The sequence below is a fragment of the Vicugna pacos genome, chromosome 6 (genome assembly GCF_048564905.1).
Source record: "Vicugna pacos chromosome 6, VicPac4, whole genome shotgun sequence".
NCBI classification, from domain to species: Eukaryota; Metazoa; Chordata; class Mammalia; order Artiodactyla; family Camelidae; genus Vicugna; species Vicugna pacos.
The window spans coordinates 54,083,945-54,095,557 of NC_132992.1; positions in this window are offsets into that span (position 1 = coordinate 54,083,945).

An 11,613-nucleotide genomic window follows, 5' to 3' on the forward strand; every position below is an offset into this window, starting at 1 on the left:
ATTGGATAGTAATGAAAATCTGCCATGGAACTCATTAAACAGTAGTAATAACCATTGTATTTATAATGCAAACTCTGTTAAGAAAAAAAACAGTCTTCATCATCCTCAATATTAAATCTGCTTTCTTTTTTTTCTTTCTATTTTAAATCAAGTGCTATTTAATTTAAGCCAGAGGTTGTGAATCAGTACTTTGAACTGAGGCTAATTTTGCTAATAATATTTGAAAGAGATTGCTTACCAAGGAAAAATTAAAAACTATTTCTCCATACTCTCCTATTCTCAGAAGGAATTTTGAGAAACCAAGCATGCTGTCTTAGGGGATTTTGTACTTTTTTTTTTAATATTTGCTTCTAGCTGCTCCTGGCAATGGTGAATTGTTACATATACATTAATGTTTTCCCAGCTCGAGAATTGTTCCCATTTTTCCTATTTGAGATCTATGGAGTGTGTCTTTCAAAGAGAAGGGAATACAGAAATGTTAAAGCAGAAGAACCTGAATGTGATGTGTACATTTTCATCCCATGTGGACAATGTATTTGTTTTAATAAATGGAATTTTCAGATTCATTTCATATGCAGTTGATTTTATTGTGAAGGCCTGTGGACCACCTCACCCATCCATTCTGTGGTTAATTTGAGAAAGATGCTGACATGTAACAAGATGCATGAAGCAACAGGAATTCATGGATTTTCTTTAGGGTTAGGTTAATAGAGGCACCTAAGGAAGGAAAAACTGTCTTTAAAAGCCTTTCTCCCTGAGGGAGGCAGAGAAAGTTTGATGGAAGGATCCAGGCTCTGGCAGGCTGGGTGGGCCGTGAGGACAGGTGAGCTACACTTGCACGTGAACATGCTGTAGGTGTGCTGCAGCGGGACTTTTCCTTTACAAAAACAACAACAACAAAATGAACGCAGAAGGGCTCTTTTCCATAAGCTCTCGTGACTTGAAAGGAGTACTGGAGAAAGTAAATACTTAGCACTCTACATTCACAGCTCCTCGGAGATATTCTGAGTCAAGAAAGCCCTCTGTATGTCCCTCACATGATGCTAGTAATCGCTCCTGTTAGTAAAGAAGGAGATGCTGGATCTCCTGGGACGTGTGCCTGCCACAGAAGCGTCTTTAAACCTCTGATGAAGGGACCACTTGGAGTCTGTGGATTCCTCCACTTACATCACTGTTTCTCAGACTGTGGCCCCTGGGTTACCTGCTTCAGAATCACCTGGAATGCCTATTAAAAAGGCAGACACTGGGGCCCCCCCAAACTCAGAACTGCTAGCATTTGTGCGAAAGAACATGCACTCTGCTGCGTGCTATAGGCTGAGGGCCACTAATTTAAGTACTCGCGACAGCTGGCTTTTCATTATGCCTCACAAAAGGCACAAACTCACTGTAAACATGCTGACTCTTATTCCCACAGCTATAGGAAGTGGCTGCCCTGGAGTGAACATGTGACCTGTGGCTGAGACTCTCAGCAGCTCCTGGACCTGAGACGCTGGGAGGAGGCGGCTGGTGGGTTTTAACTGTGCTCCTGTTCTGTTGGGCCCCCGGGGGAGGATTGCCTCCAGCTCTGGTTCTTTAATAAGCTGCTCACATTTTCGACAGCGCTCATGATGACGTGGGAATTGGAGCTGGGTCAGCTCCAATCCACAAATTGCAAATAATTTGCCAAGGGAAATCCCTTTCCCTTCGGTTCTGCCCCAAATCTACATTTTCTTCTATTTAGAACCAGGAGACTCAGGCAGAATTTATTTTTAATGAAGAGGGTCACGAGCGCCCGGGCCTTTCCTCAGTATGAACTCCTACTATTTCTCCACGTCCATGATGAAAGAAGCTGGAGGCGGGGTGCACCTCCACCCCAAGGTGACAGAGAGATGGTACCTGGTGACCTCAGTGCATACTGAGCACAAGCAAGAGCCCATGCAGCATAAGCTAGAGAATGAGAACGAAGCCCCAGGGTTCTGTGTGACCTTAGCCAAGTCCTTTAACTCTCCATGCTATAAAAGGGTCAGGTGTACCTGATTCACACAGTTGTCTAAGCCAAATGAAAGAAGGCAGGTAAAGGGCATCAGGAAGGAAGAGGTGATGAAGAATCACTATGCCCCACTGGCACAATTTTCGAGGAGAGGAAAAGTCTAGATCACTCCTTCTCACCTCGTGACCCACCGCTGTCACCCCCGACTCTCATCTCCTCCCACTCTAAGCCATCCCACTTACCCCTGAGTATTCATAAGCAGGACTCTCTTGGTTGCTGGTGGCAGGAACCTAGCTGAAACTGGCTAAAGCGGAAGAGCCCAGAAATAGGGTCCACTTCAGGTTCGGCTGGATCCAGGTGCTCAGATGATCTCATCAGACATCTCTTTATTCTCTTGACTCTTGATTTCCTCTGTGCTGGTTTAATTCTCATACAGGCTCTTTCCCTGAAGCATCAGGAGAGTGTCAGCAGCTCCAGGCTTACATCTCACCCGTTTAACAATGACCGAAGAAAGATAACAGCAGCTCCAGTGAAAGTCTCTGGCTGTATCCCTGAGACACTTCCTAAGACTTTTGTTGGCTGGATCTTATTCATGTACCCACTCATCCCTGAACCTGGGCATAGAGGTAGGGTCACTGCACCACATGGGCAGGACGGAGTTTCCAAGGACATTGAAGTACTTGTACTAGAGAAAGGTAAAGGGCAAAAATAACTGGTGCCAACCACATCTTGCCAGACTCACTGATGTAACTCAGACCTCACCACACCTAGCATCTCAGAGTAATCTGGCTCCCAGTGCTTCTGTCAACCTATCAGATACACTTGCAACTGCCTGGCTGGCAAGGCCCTGGGAAGTCAAGCCCACACAACTATTCCTACTTTTTCTCCTAAACACTCCCCTGGTTCATCCTGCCTCCTGTAAATCTAACATCTTCTATCCTACCTCCATGCATCTGCTTAGGAGGTGACCTCCTCAGGAAAGCCATCACTCAACTCCCCAAGTAAACAAATCTCATTTTTGAGCCCAGTCTGAATTCCATGCTGTCTGTCAATGACTTGGGGACTTAACCTGTCACTTTCCTTGTTCAACCCTTATCATCGGTGCCAAACAACTTAGCATTTGACTATGTTGGAGGCTTATGCTAAGGTAGACACCGCGGGCCCTGCCTTTGTGGAGCTCGTGGTTTAGTGGAGGAAGCAGACACATAAATGGTAATTATCTCACAGTGAGAAGTTCTAGGACACAGGAAGCTGAGGGGAGGAGGGCAGAGGTGGATTACCAATCCAAAGAGGGGAGAATCTGGTCTCTCGGGGTAAGCTATAGTTTTCCAGGGAGTAGAGAACACCAGCTGCACAGGCCCTTCTTTAATGCTCCTCGGTGACTCAGTACCTAGCACAGCACTTGGGAACACAGTAAGTACTCTGCAGTGGTTGTTGATGGGTTGAGCACGGGACAGATGCCCGCAGAGAAATGGGACAAGGCAGGGGCATAACTGTAAAAACTGGTCTAGTGAGCTTGCCACAGGCAGCGAGAACCAAGCTCTCCCCGCACGATGGTCAGCAGTCAGCTCTGTGCATGGAAGGTTGGACCAAGCTGCAGGGAGCTTGTGGCCTCTTCTCCTCCGACTAATTCCTGCTCAAGGGCCCCATGACTTCATTCTCTTTAGCTGGCAGCCCCTTGGCCTAGAAGATATTGCCCCTTTCCAACCTGGATGTGAGATTTTGGGGCCCCTGTGGGCCCAGGGGCCAGAGGAAATACACTGCTGACTGCATTACCTTAATTTCAGCCCCAGGGAAGGGGTCCATTCCATTATCCACTGAGAACACCATCTCTAATTGCCCTCCACTGTGTCCACATGTAGCTTTTAAAATTTAGATTTAAATTAACTAGAATTGAATAAAATGAAAAAATTCAGTTCCTCCGCCCCACTAACCATATTTCAAGTGCCCAGGTGCCACGTGCAGCTAGGGCCCAGTGGAATGGACGTCAGAGACAGAGAAACTTCCCATCATTTCGGGGAAGTTTGGCCAGGGCTGCTGCAGAGTGATGGTGAGCAGCCTTTCTTCCACCCCATGCAAATGACAGAATATGCCTTCTTGTACCCAAATTTTGACAACACACACACACACACACACACACAAAGGGAGGAAGCAAAAATACTATAATAACCCATAATAATCATAACAGTTGGCCACAGGGCAAGGTAATCATGGTATAAAGGAGACCGGCTGTGGGCTATGCGTCATTCCTGGAGTCCCCTAAGCCATAAATGTACCCCTGTCCTTTTCATTCAAGAAAGTGCAAAGGTAAAAATCATGACAGTGATGATGATAATTACAGTGACAGCAAACATAGAGTGAACACTCAGTAGGCACTTAACTATGTGCCAAGCATGATGCTAAACATTGTATAGACACCCTTGCATTTAATTCTCACAGTAACTCTACAACATGGACATTACTGATTTCCCAGAGCAGACATCTTTGGACTCATGTCACATCCAGTGACCCACTTCTGATTTCAGCCACAGCTATAGTGATGACTCATTCTTCCCCCGGGGGGGTGGGCAGTCCACAACCAATGAGGATGAGAGTCTGGATAAATATCTCAGGCGCCCACCTTTCAGAGGATGATTCGGGGGTACACTCGTAGGATTTCTCAGAGGGTCTCTGGCAAGCCTGAGTCTCAATTGACCAGAATAGTAACCAGCCCAATAACACATCATACTGGCTTTTCCTCCATATCTGTTTCATTTTCTTTCCTCCTACATTTCTGCTTTCTGAGATCACCCTCACCACCAGCCCTAGTAAACTAACTGCATCCAAGCCCTTGACACTGGCTCTGCACTGGGGGCGCTCTAATTCTCCTCCATTTTATAGACAAGGAATTTAGAAAGGCTGACATTTCCCAAAGTCCCTGCTGCTGTTAAGTGGGAAATCAAGGACATGGACCTGCATCTGTCTTGATTTGCAAAAATTTACCTCCAATTTACTGTCTTATAGTACAATTTGGAGTGCAAGTACCTCAGAGGGAGGTGATAAGAAAAGTTCTGAATCTGATCTTATTTATAGAATAAGCAGATTGTTTGTAAACTTCAATCTTCTGAATCATTTTTCTAGAATGAAGAAACCCGCGAATCTTCCTTGACAGTACTTAACCTTTTCTTCACTGTATTCATTTGGGACCTAGAAAGTATTCACCTGGCACGGAAAATAGTTCCTGCACAAGGAAAACCAAGAAGGGCGATTTATCAGGGAAGGTCCAGGGTTTCTTTTATCTTCAGGACTTGCAGGAGGGGGAAATCCCTCCCTTTCTAGCATCTGCTCCCTTGTGATCTCAGAGCCCCATGACCCTCCAAGGGTCAGAAGCAGGGTGCGTGAATGGCAGTGGAGGCTTCTGTTAGCAGATGGAGGGACCCCTAAATTAGGAGGCCCGCCAAAGTGTGAGGTCTTGCCACCAACTGTGAAAGAATTCGCACAGCAGAGGCAGAGGGATGAAGTGAACAGTGATCTTATTGCTCAGAAGGGGAAATGGAAGAAAAGCGCTCCTGAGAGGAAAAGGTGCTCGAGTCGGGAGCTGTTAGGCAAGCTGGGCAGTCGGGACAGCTCCACTGGGGTCGAGCCACGTGGACTGTTATGAGAGGCTTCCACCATCTTGTCCTCCTTCCAGGTGCGATGGAGCCAATCAGTTCTTGTTCGAGTTTTTCAGTCCTTGTGTGGACTTTTCTGGTTGTCATGGTAATCATCAAGTGTCATGGCGCTGGGGATGTGTCATTTAGCGTGCTAATACGTTACAATGAGCATATAACGAGGCTCCAGGTCCACTGGGTCAAATCCTCCGCCGTCTTGGACTGGGTGGGCTCTATCAGTTCTTGTTTTTTCCTCTGCAGCTGCCTCCTAGGACTTAGAGAAGAGTAATTGGTTTCTAATCGAGGGAGGGGCAGGGGTGTGATCCTGGGGCCAACAGCCTTGGTAGCAAAAAGGAAAGCTGCTTTTAATCAGAATGCCTGCAATCCCATCCCCCCAGAAAACCATCTCCAAAGATTCTGTTCAGCCATGAAATGTTTTAAAGGGAAATGAAGGAATAATCTCAGTTAATCGTTGAGATAGGTGGTCAGAGTCACTGCCATCCCCCAGTGCCTGCAGGCATGTCCTAATAAACCGCTTGAGCCTGGGCTTCTGTGACTCAGGGAGGCCTGGGGGATGTCAGCTTTTCTATAAACAAGAGGTAGGGGATTGGGGGGTTTGGTGGGGGTGGACTCACAGGATTCTGCACCCTTTCACTTCCAGGGGCTTCTTGGAGAAAAGGATCAGGAAAGAATCCCAGGAAGGCTCTTGAAAATGCAGCTTCAAGTTCTCACCCAGAGCTGGCGTCTTGGGAAAGGATGAGAATGGAGCTCATTTCCTTCCCCCAGTCCCCCCACCCCATTTCCTGTCCCTACTCCAAGAATCCGCAGCATCCCACTCCAGCTTGGAACACAGAGCCACACGTGTTGCTGCACTTACATCCTCACACTCATGAAGAAAAGCTTACTGTTCCCAGAATGCTTGGGAAAGCAACCGTCACTTTCAGAAGGGGGTCGGCATGAGGTACTGGTACATCCCACCCCCCCAAAATCACTACTCCCACCTGCATTTATTCACTTTACTACAGCAGTTCTCAGAGAGTGTTTCAGGAACTCTTGAGGGTCCCTGAGATCCTTCCTTTCAGGGGGTTCGCTAGGTCCAAACTATTGTTATAACAATACTAGGATGTTAGTTGCCTCTTCTACTCTCATTCATGAGTGTAGAATGCAGATTTTAGAGGCTACATGATACTGCTGTCATATCAGATTGAATGCAAACACACACAGATGAGAATTCAGCTGTCTTCTATTAAGCTGATTATTTAAACGATGTGCAAAATTGTAAAACAATGCCACTCTTCTCATTATAGATATTTTTTGTTTTGGAAAACGTTATTTATGTTGACATGTAATAGGTTTCTTATTGTTATTTTCAATGAATTCATAAATGCATATGTTAAGAAAAGTTTTCAGTTTTAATTTCTAATATGGTAAATAACAATAGATATAATCTGCCTAAACCAAAGTCTTAATAATTCAAGAAGTTTGTCAATAATTTTTAAAAGTGAAAAGGATTCCTTAGACCATAGAGTTTGAGAAAGCCTGCCTTGTCGAGTTTTCGAGCCCAACCCCTCATTTGGGAAAATTTAAGTGTCATTAAAACCATATAGCTGTTTAGTGGCAGAGTTGTGAGCAGAATCTGAGTAAAGAGATTACTTAAAAAGAGGGAGACAAAAGTGTTTTATGCTGTCCCTCTGGCTGCTGTTCAAATGTTTTCTAGGAAGACATCCCTGAATTCAATTTCACAGTTACACAGCATGTTAAGAAATAAATTTTGACCAAAAATTTAAAAATCATGACTCACATAGGTGTAAAATAAACACATGTCAAAGATTTTATTTAATTCATGGTTGAGAAGGAAACCAGGCAGATGTTACAATAGGGTCAATACAAACGTCAGAGCAGAGACATTTCGAGATCAGGAATACCAGTGTGGATTTGCAAATGGATATAAAACTGGCCTCGCTCACAAAGAGGGAGGGAAGCCCGTTGCACCTCCACTAGACATGCTTTTGAGCTACAACAGCAGATTTGAGAAGTTGGGGCAGAAACTATTCAAACTATAAAAGTGAAAATGCCTAACATTTCCAGAAAAAAATTGCCAACTCTTGTTTTAGAGTGACTTTCCGCATGAACATTGAGAATAATTTCTCAGGAACCCAGAGTAAAAAGTTCTGAAGGACTTCAACATAGCATGACCTAAATACGGCAGGTTTCAGAATTACTTGGGGGGAAATTCTGTTACCGTAGGAGTCTTTGTAAGAAGGCAAAACCCGAACAGAGGCTTTACATTTTCTTCTGAGCACCACTTTGGGTAGGTTCTCCCGCTGGATTTCCCGCCTTTGGCTTCTCTATCACTCCGTGGCTGTTCTGGTTTATGTCCTGTGGAAGCTCTGCTTGCATTTACCATTAATTACAATCATTAAAATTAAGTGGTGCCTCCTGTGTGGGAATTTTCCAGTCCCTGACAGGAACACGCTTCTAAAGGAGTCCTGTTTCTCAAGAGCACCCTCTGCTGGTCAGTACTCAGAAGGCATCTCATCATGGCGTTTACATCTTCAGGTGGGTTTTGACGCCAGGAAGAAGCCAAAGGCGGCTTTTCTTTGTGGGGAAGGTAATTAGGTTTTATTTATTTATTTAAATGGAGTTACTGGGGATTGAACCCAAGACCTCACGCATGCAAAGGCAGCTTTTGATCTAGAGACAAAAGTAATCGGGGCAGTGCCTCAATGTTAGGTCAAGTTTTTCCCTTCCCTGTACATGGGTGTTAACATCTAAAGATACAGAACTTCTTTATCGTCGAACTTGATGAGATAACAAAACTTGCTTTGAATGCAAACTGACAATTGCCTAGATAGGCAGGAGAAGCCTGGAACACACAGCCTTGTAGAATGCTGGCTTTCAAGCCACCTGTTTCTATGGCAAAGCTGTGTTCATTGTTTACCTCCATAAGGAAATCTGATAGTGTCTTGACAGGGGAAGGGCAAGGTTTGATTGATTAAGACTTTGAGGTCTGGTTTAAGGCAGATCAGGGAGGCCTGCCTGGTTAGGCTTGTGTAAGGATTATGGTATAATGGGCTAGCATTGGTGAACACAGCCAAGTAAAGCCAGTCTGGCAAGTAAACTGTCTCCTGATGACTTGAGACTTGCAAGAAATTTCTACAATGAAACAAAGATTTACCACTTTGCTTTTCCAAGGTAAGAGTCTCTGGACTAGTAAAATTATGCTGATGAGAAAGTGACATGTTAATACAGACAGTAAGCTGGGGGGTTGGGGATCACTGGTTTGGGTTCTAGGCTTCTTAAGATGCTGAGTGTTGTCTAAGGGGCCTGGGAGGTGGGCAGAGCTAGCGACCTGGTGACTCAAATGTTGGGCCTGCTCTGGGCCTCCAGATTTGTCTGGGGTGACTGGAGCCGTGTTTATAACTCTTCGTATTCGGATGTGGGAACCCTGCAGGTGTAAGGGATCCAGTGAAATAAACCAGAATATGTCACCCCAAAATACGCCTCATTGACATAGAAGTTATTTTTCACTAAAGACAATTAAGAAGCCGTGCACTCAGAAAAACTCCCCCCCCCTTTTTTTTTGCCTAAAGGCAAGAAATTCTCCCTTTACTGGAGATAGACTCCTGTCAGCCCAGAGGTGGCACCAGACGAATCTGCAAACAAACCTTGTTAAACTAACCCTTATTCTTGCTGAGGAAAATGAGGACTGCTCGCCAAGTTGGACTATCCCTATCCGGAACTCCTCTGTCTTGTCAATTTTTCTCAAATTGATTGATTCTTTACCTAACAAGTATAAAAGCTTCCTGGTTTGGTCACTTTGAGTCTTTATTCTCTTGTGAAGACTCCCATGTACATGTGAAAATTCAAAAAAAAAAGTGTGCTTTTCTCTTGTTAATCTGTCAGTATAGTTTTGAGACCCAGCCAAGGACCCTAAGGGGATTAAGGAAAACTTTTTCTTCCCCCACACTTATCAGGAAAAAAGTTGATCTCCGTACGCTGCCTGAGTGCTGGTTTTACGGGAGTATCTACATTGGGCGCTGAGCAGCCAGGGTGAGTGAGAGACCACCCTATCCTCCGTGCAGGGAGCAGCCCTGCAGAGGCCCTGCCCTCACTGAAGAGCTCCTGCAGGTGCAGACAACAGGGCCTAGGCTTGGCTGGATGCAGAGAAAAGCCAAGGAACCTGCACAGGGTTGACATGAGAGCCAGGATTCCGCGGATGCTGGGAACCCTCCAACTGTTAAAGGAGGAGCTGCGAGGAGGTCTCCCAGGCAGGGAGGCTGCAGAGCCCCCTGCTGGTAGGGGTGGGGACGGTTCTGTGTGGCTGGAGTCCAGTGTGCTTTGGAAACAAGGGAGGAAAGGAAGTCTGGGGCCAGGTGCTCGAGGCCCTTGTTCGCAGAGGTGTTGAGCTTGATTCTGGAGGTGGAAGGGAGCCTCTGAAAAAGTTTTAGCAGCAACGTGCTAAACATGCTAATTATTCTACTTGTTATTTAGGATTCCACTCCCCCCAGAAGGCTGTAACAGCAGTAACAGACTGAGGGCCTTCACAAAGAAAGTGGCCAGGAGGATGGAGAGGAGGGAAAAGCCACAATAAAGAGGATGAAGCGGGAGAATCAGCATGCTCTGACGACCCACTACGTGTGAGGATAAGGAAGAGAAGGTTTTCAAGCTTGGAAGGTACAGTAGGCTTTGATTCAGTTAGCTGAGATGGGAAATACAAGAGAACAGGTTGGGTTCATTGTGGACAGTGCCCCTTTGGGCAAAGGATTAAGCTGAGTATTTTAAAAACAACAACAACAACAAACCCAGCAGACATTGGATCAGCTCTGACAACAGAGCAGAAGCTACCCTTCTGTAAGGGACACTGACATTTACAAAGGAGCTCTCCATTTGTAAGGGTGTCTCCCTCTCTGTACTGGGAAGAGAAGGGTGACCCTCAATCACAGGAGACTCTAATCCATGGAGAAAGCGGGGACTTGAATCTGCATAACAAACAGGTGCTTTTCCTGGTCATCGCTCCCCATGACTGGCCTTCCCGCACCCTTTGTTTGTTTTTAATGAAGATGGTATTTCAGCCTGAATTCTAAGCCACCTCTTGGAGAGGTACTCGTTTTCCCCAGGTGTCTCCCATGTACGTACACATGAGGTATACCTGAGAATAAGCTCGTTAGTTTTTTTCTCATTAATTTATCTCTTGTCACAGGGCCCCAGCTGAGAATCCGGAAGGCTAGAGGGAAGAGGTTTTATGTTCAGCTTCGCAGGGTTGGCTGTGAGGTCCAGAGGATGGGGCTAGCCAGGGAAGTGCAGAATTCGAGCTTCTCCAAGAGGCGGGGTTTGGACAGACGGGTTAGGCTTCACAGCTGAAGCCACGAAATAGCTGAGGTCAGCAAGGAGGAGGGTGTAAGTGGAGAAGAGAGATGAAGGAAACCGTGAAGGCAGCAGTGGTACCTGTGCTGCAGGGTCAGCGGCTGAGCAGAGCGAGATCCTTACAAGGCCCTTGCCTCTCCCTCCAGGGGTGGAGGCTCTCGTCAGAGGACCAGAAAGTGTCTTAGAGTACCTGTGGATACCCAGGGGGCCTCGTGTCACCCACCCTGCAGACAGGGTCATCGGCCACAGAGAGGACCAAGCTGGGTCAGCGAAGGACAAGCACCCCCACCTCACGGACAGAACGAGGAGGACAGAGAAGGTAATTAGTTTTTGTGGAACAGAGGATTTGACCTATTTCTTCCTCTGAATTTAATCAACTCAACGCCTGAAAGGGCGGGAAACAATAGAAGTGGGAAGGAAATTGTACCAAAAGAAGCTGCCTCTGTGGGGATCCAGCCGTGCGAGCTGCAGGGAAAGCAGTGTGTGTCGCACTGTCGCTCTGGTCTCGGTGGTGGACCAAGGACAGACGAATGGTCCTGATGGGAGGCGGGGCTGAGCCGAGCCTCAGGGAAGGGTCTGCGTTAGAAGCTCCTGTGGAGACGCCGTCAGCTCGTGAGAGCCCACAAAGTTCCCTGACAGCTGTTCTCA